At 35.7% G+C, this 15,102-nt stretch overlaps 1 non-coding gene across 1 annotated transcript; it reads right to left on the bottom strand.

The window, feature by feature from the left end:
• Positions 1-6,287: 6,287 nt before the first annotated feature.
• Positions 6,288-6,361, bottom strand: Trnaf-gaa (transfer RNA phenylalanine (anticodon GAA)). Its single transcript has one exon. It is a non-coding gene; the product is annotated as a tRNA-Phe (tRNA).
• Positions 6,362-15,102: the final 8,741 nt, after the last annotated feature.

Below are 15,102 nucleotides of genomic sequence, written 5' to 3'. Positions count from 1 at the left end.
TTTTTTTACTAACTCGTGCAAGGCAAACGCCTGTAATTTTATTTATGACTGTAAGGGACGAGACGAGCAGGACGTTCAGCTGATGCGCCCTGCCCATTACAATGCAGTGTCGGTCACGATTCTTGAAATACCTGAGCAACACTACAACTGCGCTCGTCACCCTCAGACATAAGATGTTAAGTCTCATTTGCCCAGTAATTTCACTAGCTGTGGCGCCCTTCAGACCGAAACACAATAATGCTTACACATTACTGCTTTACGGCAGAAAAAGGCGCTGTTGTGGTACCCATAATCTAGCCGGCATCGTGTGCAAAAGAGAAATTGTCACGTGTTTTTGTCGCTGGAGTTTTCGAGTGCTGTGACCTTCCCACAATAACTTAAATAATCAAATGTGTAATTCGTATAACGCATATATTGATAACTACTACTATAACATATACTAAACTACCACTTTCAGGGCAATTAATAGGGTTAACAATGACAAACATTCGCTCGACTCCTGCCAAAGTTAGTGAATGTATTTTACAGAAAACTCAACGAAATGTCGTGGATACTAAACGCAAATTAATCCTTTTAGAAGTATTTCATATAGTCATAAAAATAAAATATTTTATTTGCACCAAAAACTCACTAAAAATAAAACAAATCTTAAATTAAATTAAAAATAGAACATACCATACATATTAAAAAGACTAGGTACGTTAGCCGCAAATAAGCTCAAGCTTGGCATATGCTGACATACATATTTAGCATGTCCAGTGCCGATCTTCCGCTTGAGCCATTTTGACCTCGTAACTGTCCCAACACTTATACACTTTAAATATACAAATTTGTATTATGAGAAAACTTTGACTTGCGCCTTTGTCGCTGTAAACAGTACTCTGTATTCTGTAAACACAAGGTTGCTCGCTCTGTGGTACGACTCAAGCGTCACCTATATGTCAACTGTCAAAATAATTTTCTTATACGCCAAATTACAACTTACTTATGCTATATGGATTTGGATCAATATGGAGTTGGTTTTCCAATGATGTCACATCATAATATATCTCTCATCGTTAAGGCAGTTGGTAAAAAAACGCTTTCACTCGATCGTTTTTTTCTCCGATTTACTTTGCATTTCAGACTTTCGCGAAAACTATTTTTATTTATCGGGTAAATATAATATAACCAATGACAATTAGAAATAATGTCCCTTTCTGTTGGTAGCAGAATATTTAAAATCAATTTCCTATAACATCACAAACTTTAACTCTTTATAATATTAGAATAGATTATAGAAATTTGTGAGGAATTTAAGCATAAAAAATTGTGTGCGTACAAATTACAGTTGTTAAAGTGAAATCTGCATTGTGCATGAACATCTAAACTGCATATGAAGTCCTAGTACATGTTGCTAGGATGGCACATTATTTCAACCACTATGAAGGACATTACTATCACCGCTACCATATTTATGTTCTCCTGGTGTCTATGTAGTAATACGTCATGCATGACGTCAGTCAAATTCGGGTTACACAGATAATCACTTCTTCAACTATGATCGCCTGGTACCAAAAAACCCGTTTAATGCGCTCATTTTATCCCACGTTAAATCTAATGAATTTATGTATCTGTCTCATTTGTCTTGCTTTTTCGTTTCATCGACTTTCAAATCACAACGATGCTAAAGTAGTTTTCACTTCAAAAAAACAGAAAAAAGCCCTAGTGAGTATTAGATATTTCATGGAAAAACAAGAAATTTCAATGATTCTCGTGGTAGAGAGAATAAAATAATTACTCCCGACCGCTCGACTGCAGAAGAAACTTGGTAACACAAACTTGCAATTGAACCTCAAAGAAAAACAATAGTTTTATTCATGAGCAAGAAACACAGCAGCTATTTTTAACTTTTTTTAAGTTGGCTTGAAAATATTAATTAGATGGATGGTTTCTTAGTGTTTTAAATTTCTCCTACTTATCTCTTCTAATTAACATGACTTCAGACAGTGCTTCGTCAACATGAAAATCAATGTTAAGTAGTCAAATATAATGATAACAAACTTTAGAATTTAATGAGACTTTGTACAATAACGACGAATGATAAACAATTTAAGGCGGTAAAGTTGAGGGGTTGGCAAAAAGAGACTTAACGTTTCGTTGGTAAGTTAAGAGCTGTAACAAGTTCTAGTAAAGTTCGATTTCTATGTAACAGTTATAGACGAAGAGCTGTTATCTTTTTGAAGAAAAACCTTCTTTAGGCATCCTGTAACTGATTTGTAGATATTGAATGAGACTGAGTTGTAACGTTCCCTTTTAATCCTACCAGGATAACATAAGTAAATGATAGATAGAAATATGTTAACGGCCTTACAAATAAACTTGGCAAAAAGTAATACGTGAGAATAAACCAAGAATATGCAAAATGTTGACTATATCGCTGACAACACTGTCAATACAATGATAATTCTTAAGCCTTTAATATCTATTTTTAATACGTGTATATATATTATTGTGTTATTGTATCTTTATGCCTTATTTATTTGTAAGGCCATAAGAGTAGTGTGGGTGACACGTGCCATATCAAGACGTAATGCTCAGTAGTGCCGGCGTCGACGTATCCTTTTTATATACATATTTAGTTTATAGGCTTACGCCTGTTATAAAGCTTAGATGTGGCGCCACAGTAATACAGAAGTTCGTATACAAAATAGTTTTAACTTCTTACGATTATCCAATATTGTGCCTTTATTCAAACAAAACAAATCTTATATCTATATTTACAATACTATGATTACGTAAAATTAAAACTATCATTACGGAAGCGTACCAAGAATACTGGTAGCATTTCTGATCCGTTGACCGAAATAGCTGCTAGAGCTTGAGTTTTCAGTAACTTTTTTGCACACTGTACATACTATCGATATTTGCAACACACAGCAATACCTTAGATAGTATACTACACAGCTATACAATAACATAATTGAACCTCAATATTCAATAGCCCTACAGATATTATAGATCATTTCCGACTTATAATAAAACATCTATCGATAACCGAAGTATCGATAGTTCGACAACAGCAGCCCGCACGCACGACGCGACAATGGCACGGTAGCAGATACAATATATGGGGAGCGCGGTAGGTGCGGGGACATCTCGCTCCGCCCAGACACTCAAGGCCGTTGGCAGATACAGTACCCTTAAGGCGCGTAGATAGTACTTTGTACATTCTTCGCGCCTCCGGCTCCGGGCCACACTATTTCCCATATTCCCTAGTGCACCAATATTGTTATATTGTACATAATATACTTAATGATAATATTTATAAGACAAAATGATAACCATGTATCCTTTTAAAATACTTTGACTAAATTTAAAATTATATATGCTCCTACATGAATATAGAATGAAAGAAATAGATATATAATATGTTATGTGTAAGCATTATTATGTTACGGTCTGAAGGGCGCCGTAGCTAGTGAAATAACTGGGCAAACGAGACTTAACATCTTATCTCTCAAGGAGACGAGCGCAATTATTGTAGTGTCGATCAAAATTATTGGGATTATCAAGAATTTTGAGCGGCACTACACTGTAATGAGCAGGGCGTTTCAATTACCATTAGCTGAACGTCCTGATCGTCTCGTCCCTTATTGTATTTAAAAAAATGTTTTGATGAAGTTTTTACTTCTGTCTTGTGGTCGCCACCTCACACCACTCCGTTTTTTTTCTTAATAAAATATCTGACACATTATCGATACATTATCTGACACATTACTAATAATATCCATAGAAATATACTACAAAAGAAGAAACTGTTAGACAAAACCGATCTATCCAAAACATTCGAGGCATTAAATAGCGCTAACAAACCTTGTTAACTGTGACAATTATTTTCTCGACTCCTGCTATAGTGGCCGGTGAATGTATTGTACAGAAACATCATCGAAATTCAGTGATACTGTAAAATTCATTTATTTAGACACAAATGAATCCCATATGAAGTATTTCATTCTAACTTTTTATACGCCAAATTACAATGAACAATATACCATAATTACTACATACCATATAATAATATTTACACACTTTTTACACAAATTATCTTGCCCCGAATTAAGCATATATAGCCTGTGGTATGGGTTGCAAGACAACGATATATTTAATTCAATATACTTACTTAAACATATTCAAATACACAAAAACATACATAAATACATTTAAACATCCATGACTCGGAAACAAACATCCATGTACATCATATAAATGCTTGCACCTACCGGGATTCAAACCCGGGACCTCTAGCTTAGTAGGTATAATCGCTAGCCACTCTGCTATACAGGTCGTCAAAAATATAGATTTCATTCATTGTTTCATTCATGGTATTACTACTTTCTAATATAAACAACAAACTATGCAGACAACTTCTTTCGTTTCTATTACCGTTTATATGTTTTTTTTAATGTAAATCAGGCCAAGGAACACACGTGATCATCGCCGCCCATATTCTCTTGCAACACCAGCGGAAACAAAAATAAGCGTTACCACTATTTCCGGTGGGTGATGGCACTTTTCTATGACGACATCAATTTCTAAGCGCAAAGAAGCTCATTCTAAAACATTGTTATTAGTGGAAGAAATATCATTGAAATCCGACCATTACAGGACTGGTCCGATTAACCATTTTAACCAATTAATAGCAGAGATCCGCGTACTCACAAGTAGAACCATTAATTATAGTTATTTAACAAGTGTCTTAGATTAATTTAGTACCTTAAGTAAATAAATACTTTTAACATAAAACCAATATTTATATATCTACCCCTAAGTGCACCCCTATTCATGGCCTTTAGAGAAACGCCACACAAATAGATAGCGAGGATGTTATTTCAGTTTATCGCGTGTGGTTGAGATACTGGAATTCAGCTGCTAAAATTAGGTCAAAGAGCTCTTCAGTATATTCGTGATGAATGTAGCACAATACATAAAATGATACCTCCGATACTATCGAATAAAGCAACATATTTTTAGCTACAAAATTCTTGTAATCTTAAGGTTCGTTTGAGCGCATGCAACGACATGAAGAAGACTCAGATTAAGATTGATATATTATATAGGTTGATACTTCCGATACAGATATAATAAAAAAAAGGTGTGTGTGTACTTATGTATGCACACAAGAAGTTATACTTCTTCGGTGTAACGAAGCAAAAATCATTAAAATGATTTATACCTCGCGCTATTCTACGTTTTTATAAAGAACAATTATTTTGTAAATATCTTTCAAAGATGGCTTTGACAATTAATTGTTAAATAATGAAAACGGCTGTATGGGCTTGAACCCTCTGCCTGTCAATAATGGACGAAGAAAAAAAAATGACGAATGGCGCAAACGTCAGAAAATTTTAGGAACCAACTTCAATCTCTTACTTTTGTGTTACAGTGATGCGCGCGCATCTTAACATATCACTCTCATATGTATTACATAACGCACCTAAAGAAGTATAACTTCTATTAATAACTGAATTAGATATTTGGAATACAAAAGCGATAGGTTTATCTCTCAAATGAGAGCACACTGAAAGTTTATAATTTAATAATAATATTACTCAAAGGTCATAGATAAACATATTTTTATGTACATATTTACTCGTATTTACTAATAAAAGAACATATTTGTACCTACTGGATCATTCATGATAATTTATAATTCTACATACAATTATTTGATCTAAAATAAATTTCAACAAGCTCTTAAGCTAAAACACAAGCCTCAAGTTTGTCCCAAAGTTGACCTGAACAACATAATGCCATTAGGAGGAATACCATAGATATTTGAAAATTTCTGGGGTGAGGTAAATGTTTCGGTTCAGGACTATTTCATGTAATAAATGATTAAAATAATAACACATATTTTACCTTGATAAAATTCTTGTTCTTTGAAATGTGAATAGTAAATACTTGACGTTAAAATAATACACGAATAAAATTTGAAAAACAAAATTTTATGAACGATGTGAGATTTGAACCCACGACCTCCAACGTTCCGTGCTGGTGCTCTAACCAACTGAGCCAACCGTTCGAGTAACGTATCGTTACAAAATCTTGTTTGCTTTGTTCAACTGTCAGGTTGTGGCTTCATCTACAGTTGATAACCTGCTCAACCCCAATATTTGCATATTAAGAAATTTACTTGGGATGTCGCTCTTGTAAATCTAAACAATATGTTATGTATTTTTTTTTAAAGTGATAACCCTCACTTCAAGGATTAATACACAAACAAAAATTCAAAAAAAAAAATTCTATGAACGATGCGGGACTCGAACCCACGACCTCCGGCGTTTCGTGCCAGTGCTCTAACCAACTGAGCCAACCGTTCGAGTAACGTATCGTTACAAAATCTTGTTTGGTTTGTTCAACTCTCAGGTTAAAATAATAACCAAATGTAACAAAGAGTGCTACAATAATTAATATTTTCAAAACATAGAATGTTAACAATAAAGTTTAATTATTTGTTACATGATTAATGTATGACTCATATACAATCTGGATAGCAAGCCGAAGAAAGTGGGAGGCTGCCTGGGCAAATGAGACTTAACATCCTATGTCTCAGGGTGACAAGCGCAATTTTGGTGTTGCTCTGAATTTTTGGGTTTCTCAAGAATCCTGAGCGGCAATGTGTTGTAATGGGTAGGGCGTATTTTGATACGCCATTGGTAATTGTACCATCAACTGAACGTCCTGCTCGTCTCGTCACTTATTTTCATAAAGAAAAAAAAAAAAAAGTACGTTTTTAGTTAGTACTTACTAAAGTGAGTTGAAAACAATACTGTACCTAGTCTTGCCATAAACACTGTTACAATTAAACATAAACAAAATATTTAAGTTGAATTTGGAATCTGTCATTTTTATAATATGATTGTTCATTGAGTTTTGACATTGCACAATATGTTGCGATATTAAAATGGAGTGGGGTGATAAAGAGCACCGAATCGCTGTGATTGCGTTACACAAAGTAGGTATGGAGCCAAATGCAATTTTTAAAACTCTCCATACCCTTGGTATTGGTAAAATGTTAATTTGCCTTGGTATTAGTAATATGAGCCATGAGCCCAGGGGGCAAAGATACATTTTTCAGCGGATGCCATGTAATATATGTCCAGTGCATTTGAGTATATTTCTTATGTTATGGTGCTCTGAAATAACTTAGAATATAGGTCATATAAAGAATGGTTGCTTATATTATATAGTAAAGATTTAAAAAAAAATTAAAGATCTTCATGAACACCTCATTTATTACAATTTGCCTAGTATTAAAAACACCTCTCTTTTCCACCCTTACCTCTACAAAATAAATTTAAAAGATTCAGACCGCAATCGTTACCCACACTTTTAAAATTCAATGAAATATAATACAAGTCACTACTTTATGGGGTAAGTTACCCTGGCACCAATACTATAAACTTAAAGCGATTGAAATTGTTCGCTATTGAATAGATTCTATCGGAGCTACGAGAACTCAATTAGCTTGACGTTAATTAATACGCTTGTGTTGGAGGCCATTTGACGCCATTTCACGTCAATCAGTTTCACCAATTGTTCTAATTCTAATTTAAAATCGGTTCTGTAATAAAACAGTCTTATCTGATCAATGTTTATTGTAAACGATATTTTTGGGCATTTCTACAATTCTGCACATATTTTTAGAGGACGATTTTGGATCCAAATACATTGAATCGTTTCATTTATTTTTTACTAGCTGGCCTGGCAAACGTTGTTTTGCCATATAAGATTTCATTGAGATCGGTCGAATAATTTAGGAGTTATTAGGGAACATACAAACATATATTCTCTTTTATATAGATATGTGCACAATACGGTTACTGCGATCTACGATCTAGCTACTTCACAAGGTAGGAACAGTGGGAAAAGAACTGTTGTATGGGGTGCAGAACTGTAACAGAAATCAATTTATCAACTGGGCCAGCAAATTGATCTAATAGCACTGGATGACAACTGATGCCCAAAAACGTTTCAAAGCATTTATAATAATTACTCAGAGAAATGCCCTTAGTAAAGACCAGTATGATCACTGTAGACGACAAGGCTCCCTGATTCTTTTGTGTTTTTTTTTGGGGGAATGATGTTTATGAGGATGTGAGATCTGAAGTTAATAGAGTCCGCTCAATACTTACACAAGCAAGCATCCGAGAGGGTATCGTGCATTGATTCAATAAAGCTTACTACCACAAAGACATTTTGGGTTTCATGGAACAGGTGGCCTGAGGGAGATGCTGCTGCATGCATGAATAGGGAACACGAGCAGATTTCAAAACCAGATATAAAAAGAATGTTTAATCCACACATTCCTCGCAGGAAAGTTTTACATTATTCAAGCACCCACCATACAAGGCAATGCAATTCATTTAGGCTTACTTACATCGAAAACCAGTATACCTGCCCTGCAATTTTTTTTCGGATTACAGTAAGATTCCTTATATTCTTGAAAAATTTTTTTTTAGAATAATCAAAAGGGTTGAAATGTGCAGAAGAGGCGTGGATTTGGAAGGCTTCCAAGGTATCTAGAGGCTGGGCTGGCGTGTCCAAGGAGAATGATTTAGAACTATAGCAGTACAGGGGTGCTCTCTGCTTAAGTTTTTAAAACATTCAGAAAATGAAGCTGCAGATAATGACTTGGTGGAATTTTATCGTGTGTAGGTATACTAATAATAAAATAATGTTGTCATAATATTTTGTATACATTTCACAGTATTGTGGTGCCGAGAAGACGATGAACATTGTACCCATTACATTCTCGCACATTAAATATTTGTTTAAATGTGCATTCAGTTTAATGATTCTATATCCACACAAATTTTTGCATACCAAGTAATAAACAGAGTTTGTAATACAAAAGTGGTTTTTTACTGGCAAGCTTCATTTCTGGGCATTAAACTGAAGAAACTGTCACTTTGTGAAAAAGAAGTGCCGATATTAACATCAAATTCTTACATCAGAAAGATACACTTTGACCGAGAAGCTTCTGCTGCACAGACTTCAATTTCATTTTAACTGTGCATTTTGTTTGAATAAGGCGTTGAAACTGTAGTTAATCGAGGCACAGTTCTATCTTGCAATCAAAACAAAGTCGCGCTGATAAAAGGCTCTTGAGTCAACGACACCGGACCGAGAAGAATATTCCAACTCTTTTAGAGTCAGTAGCCTCCTGTGGTAAAATTTTTCTAACGACCGCTGTGTGCGGTTTTTCCTGAATGTGGTACTAATACAGTCTTTTCCAGCGTTCTTGTCTATGGCGTAAAATGTTAGGTATGCTGGTAGTTACCTATATTCTGTAACTGTGCCATTCTTTGAGGTAATAAATCTACTAACTACAGATAAATATAAATACAGTACATTTCTCGCCCATTTAAGCGGCAACTGGAAAACTTGTAGTTATTGTTTATATAAGTTTTATTTCATTTAAATTACCTAGTCATAGAAAAGTATTGCATGTGACGTTAAAAGGCATGAAAGGCGTTTATTTTCTCAAAATTGATTCTTTTAGAATAATTTTTCTGTGTGTTCATTTCTAATATACTAGATACTACTACCGCTTCGGAAAGAAATGGCGCTCTGAGAGAGAAGAAGCGGCGCAAGAAACTCTCCCAGCATTCTTTTTTGCGCTCTTTTCAATAAAAATATACAATATTTTACAGTCATTTCTATCGCTATAAAATAGTCATAATCTAGTCCCAGGCTGTCCGATCACTTAGATATCCAGCTGTGGAGTAATAGGATTTACGACAGAGCCATTTTTTATATAACATTTAAATTGACTTATAGATAATGCCTGAACAGTGGCTGGAAATCTATTATAATAATGTATAAATTTACCCTTAAAGCTATTATGTATCTAATGAAGCCTACTAGAATTAGTTACAAGCAATCCCTTATTTCTAGTGTTATAATAATGAAAATCACTATTAAGAGCAAACAGGAGCGTTGCATAACTACATAGTTCAAAAAACGCTTGTGGTCATTCTAATGAACCCACACCACTCACGTTTTTGAACAGTTCTTATACAACTATTGCATAAAATACTATTATAATACAAATGTCTTTCGTAATGCCTCTTCTAAAATTCACATCTGCCTTAGACAGAGTATTATCATATTTCGCACAGAATTATGCATTCAGCACGTTTGTATGTACAAACATCTCATGAAATAAATAATTGTTCGTTTATATTAAGTGAGATGCCCTGCTGACGACATGAATACAACCCTGCAATAACATAAATTTCAACTATACAATCGCCTCATTCTATTTTAAAGCTTATTAATGCGTCGGCATGGATTATAATAGCCTGAAAAACAGAACTTTTAGCTCGAATTGCCGTTAGTGTAGCAATTCCTGACCATAATCGTTAGGTATAATGATAATGGGTTGAAAAATATAAAGCTCTCGGTTCTTTCTGAAAGATTTTAAACGCGAAAGTGTGAAATTCGCGTCGAAACAATGAGATAACTTCATGAAACTCGTTTAAGTGTAGTTAAGCGTTACATGAGTGTTGGAGCTATTGTACAATCTGTTTTACTATGTTGGAAATACGTTGGAAATGTAATAAATTTAAACAAAATGCATGAATCCTAACTAATGGTATTAAAGCATAAACAGTTTTTTCGATAGTTTGAGAAACTTTATGTACATATAAAAATTACAAATAAACTTATTCAGCTTAAAGAAGACTTTATGTTATTTTTTAAAGTTAGTAATTCTGCATTCAAAAATTTTCTAAAAATTACTTGCCTCGTCTGGGAATCGAACAGACTTAAATTTAAAAGAAAAAAAAAACCCTACTCTTATGATGCCAATCGAAAGAATGGCCAAAAACTAATAACTCTTCTTAAGTAACATAGTATTTTAAAAGAAAGTAGTCAATTAAGTGGGTATTTTTTTGTAAATTAATTAATTAAATGCTCAAAATGTGATCCCTCTTGTCTTACCCAAATCGCCAATCTTTTAATGAGATCTCTGTCTGTTGATTTTCTTATCATTTTATGGTGAATACTCGATGTGATACGGCACAATTCTGTGTGTAACTCGCTCACGTTCTCGTATCGCTTTTTGTATAGCATATCTTTCACGTATCCCCAAAAGAAGAAATCAAAGGTCCGGGGATCTGGCCGGCCATCTAATCGGTCCATTCGTACCAATCCAAGTAGGAAACATTCATTTTACGTTGTTCCTTTCTTTTAAAATACTATGTTACTTAAGAAGAGTTATTAGTTTTTGGCCATTCTTTCGATTGGCATCATAAAAGTAGTAGTAGTTATTTTTACATTTCAGTCGGTTCGATTCCCAGACGAGGCAAGTAATTTTTAGAAAATCTTTGAATGCAGAAGTACTCACTTTTAAAAATAATTTAAAGTCTTCTTTCAGTAAAAAAGCCTATATTCGATATTTAAGGTACTTTCCCTTCATGTCCCATAACTTTGGGACACCCTGTATAAGTAAAACAAAGACCGTCTAATGTTTCAGTGATGATTACAAAAACTTAAAACAACCAATTTGTCATATTAGACACATAATTATTATAATGGTATTGATTAACGGCCGTTCCCAATATACTGATACAGATAAATTACTACCTTCAACTGTCAGTAATAAGCTATCAATAATCTGAAGCTGTCCCAATATACCCGATAAGTCATTCTTATCGCCTTATATTGGGAAGCTTGAATTGAAATTTCCATACAAACTTCTATCGCTGGTAAGCTATACGTCGTACCATTGACAGACAGCGTGTACGGATAAGGTGAGTTACCGTCGATAAGTTTATTGGGACAGAAAAGTCAACGATAGTTACGATTTTTGTCTCAAGTAAGAGATAGACTGAATATTGGGAACGGCCGTAAGTTATATATGGTAATGTAAAATGCTATTTTTCACTTGTCTTATTATACTTAGACATTTTATTATTATTATATTTGTGCTTGTCTGATTGTTAAGGCAAGTATTATGGTTTGCTTGTTGAGTCAAGTTTATCTTTATCTTTGTATTTCAATTAAATTCAAATTAATGTTTATATTTTAGTTGCCTTCGAGTCTGTTAAATAGCTGCTATTGGCTATCCAATAACGGTTTGTGGGTTCAGACACCGTTCACAAATATATATATATATATATATATATATATGTTAGAGAATTAGAATATGAAAGTAATATGGCCTGTATGATTATATTCTACTCTGTGTATTGGGCTGAACTAATGGCGAACGTCATCTTTCAAAGTGTGTTTGAAGTTATCACTGTGTACGTCACTGTCGGTGACGTGATTGAAGTTAGTTATTATTGTCTATCAGTAAAGCGCTCACTGAGAAGTCGCATTCATCTTCAAGCCAGCGCCCGCGCCGGTTGTGCGCACTGATCGACTTAAAAGACATGGAAGATACCAACACCATGATGCCCGATTTTAAATCCAAATAAATCTCCGAAAGCGGCGATGGGCGAAGAATGAAAGAAGAAATGATGCGATCGCCTTAGCAAACATTTGACTTGTTTTCTGGGACGTCTGCTACACGATACCAGGGATATTTGACGCTCGGTAACGTATTTAAAACCATGCTGCGTGATTTTGAAGACAGGAAGGTTTTCACGTGAGGCCTTGAGCAGTATTCTCATGACACAGCGATGCTTATGTCGTGATGGACAGTGGACAGTGTCTGTGCAGTGGGAATGTGTGTTGGAGACGTATTATTTTCATGTGTAATGGATCCTGGATAACTGTGTGCCACTAACTGGCACCTGCATTTTTAGCTTTACCAAGAGTTACGTGCAACAGTTACGGAAAAGTGTGGTGCATCGCCGTGAGCTGATATTTCCATGCACGGTTTTACTCACGTTTTATCGGTGTGGGTACCGACTAGTTTCGGACCATTCGGAGGTCATTCATCAGAGTGAGTGTAGTGGGTTCGCGATAACGTCCCGTCTCATAATGCGGATTTGTGCTAGCGAACTACAATAAAGGAAGTTTGATCATTGATCATACGGTCAGGATAAGTTCGTGCTCAGATGGTAAGTATGCCGTAGTTGACGGATGCCCTTCCAAGTGAGGGAGGGTTCCCTAGAAATACGTAATTGATAGTTTCATAGAATTCTGCTATTTAACAGCTGCTAAGGACTTAACTACGCGATCCGCTAGCTAAGCGTTGCGAAATTTTGTTTACATATTCGGTACACACAAGCACATTATCACTGACCAAGGTACTTCTTTCACGGGTCAAGAGTTCCAAGGTGTTTGTACGGAGTGGTCCATTGAATTCCATGAAATAGCTAGTGGAGCCTGTCGGGGTACCGGACCTGCCCGTCTGAACGGATAATGCTGGTTTTAACTTATAATCTGTTCTAGTAGAGGTTCAACTTGCCTTATATTTCAAAATGTCTAGAAGTACTGGTAAGAGACTGATCCAGTTGCTAATTGGCTCTTCGCGATAATCATTATATCCAACACGAGCTTACAGTGATCCTACTCACTAGCAACTTCGTAAAGATTTGTATCTAAAATTATACGTCGCCTCTATCGGTCACCTGGAGAACTCATTTTGGTAGTATGAATCATAACGTAAAAGACCTATCGAAATCTTATTGCAAGAATAATGTTCTGCAGCGGTTTTTATAGAAAATTTGTACCATGAATAACTTATTATGCCAGATGCTCTCGAGAAATACTGTTTCAAAATAATATCGGGCAGAAGCTATTTAGCTTGGAATATGTTAACGGTGGAATCAAATGAAGACGAAAAGCGTCAGCAAGGAAGGTCATATTAGGATTAAAAGCTTCTACGCTTTGTCATATTAGGATTGAAAGCTTCTACGCTTTGTCATATTAGGATTAAAAGCTTCTACGCTTTGTCATATTAGGCTTGAAAGCTTCTACGCTTTGTCATATTAGGATTGAAAGCCTGTCGCTTTGTCCAGGTTTACTTCTTAGAGCTCCACGCTTGTGGTGGGGTGTAGGATTGAAAGCCTGTCGCTTTGTCCAAGTTTACTTCTAAGAGCACCACGCTTGTGGTGGGGTGTAGGATTGAAAGCCTGTCGCTTTGTCCAAGTTTACTTCTAAGAGCGCTACACCTATGGTGGGGCGTAGGATTGAAAGCCTGTCGCTTTGTCCAAGTTTACTTCTAAGAGCGCTACACCTATGGTGGGGTGAAGGATTGAAAGCCTGTCGCTTTATCCACGTTTACTTCTAAGAGTGCCACGCTTGTGGTGGTGTGGATTAGAATTTTTAGTATAATCCCGGAGATGGGTTATGTTGAAAGCTTTGACACTTTACTAGATTCCGCTAGACAGATAATGCTGAAAGCTGCAACGCTTTGCAGCGTGTTTTAAGTACTGCCTCTGAGCAATGCTGAAAGCCCCAACGCTTTGCTATACGCCAGGGCTGTGGCGTGCTGAAAGCTTTAACGCTTTGCTTAGTGGGAGTTTGAAAGCTATTTGTAAACGCTTTACTTGTGTGCTATGCGCTGTGGCGTCTAGGCTGGACTAGAGGTCGATAAATCAACGCGAGAGCGCGTTGGATTGCAGAATGGCCGTGTCGGAGAATTAGAATATAAAAGTAATATGGCCTGTATGATTATATTCTACTCTGTGTATTGGGCTGAACTGATGGCGAACGTCATCTTTCAAAGTGTGTTTGAAGTTCTCACTGTGTACGTCACTGTCGGTGACGTGATTGAATTTAGTTATTATTGTCTATCAGTAAAGCGCTCACTGAGAAGTCGCATTCGTCGTCAAGCTAGCGCCCGCGCCGGTTGTGCGCACTGATCGACTTAAAAAACATGGAGGATAAAACGAGATGGTGTGATAAATGGTGTAATTAGCTAGTTACTATTATTTTTTTATTTAAAAGGACGAGCGTTGCCTGCCTGTTTGGTGGTGAGTGGGTTAGATGGGGTTTTTGAATGAACCTACGCATGAACCTGATTCTAAAAATTTATTGAACGACAACAATTAGGTATCATAATATACTAGAAGTAATACTAACGAGAAATATTTACCAATAAGTTGACTATGTATTAGTTGAACGAAACGACAGAATTGCAAGTTTGGTGAGCTCTGC

This window comes from Leptidea sinapis, chromosome 39, assembly GCF_905404315.1.
Source record: "Leptidea sinapis chromosome 39, ilLepSina1.1, whole genome shotgun sequence".
Lineage (NCBI taxonomy): Eukaryota > Metazoa > Arthropoda > Insecta > Lepidoptera > Pieridae > Leptidea > Leptidea sinapis.
This window is presented reverse-complemented; position numbering and strand designations above follow the sequence as displayed.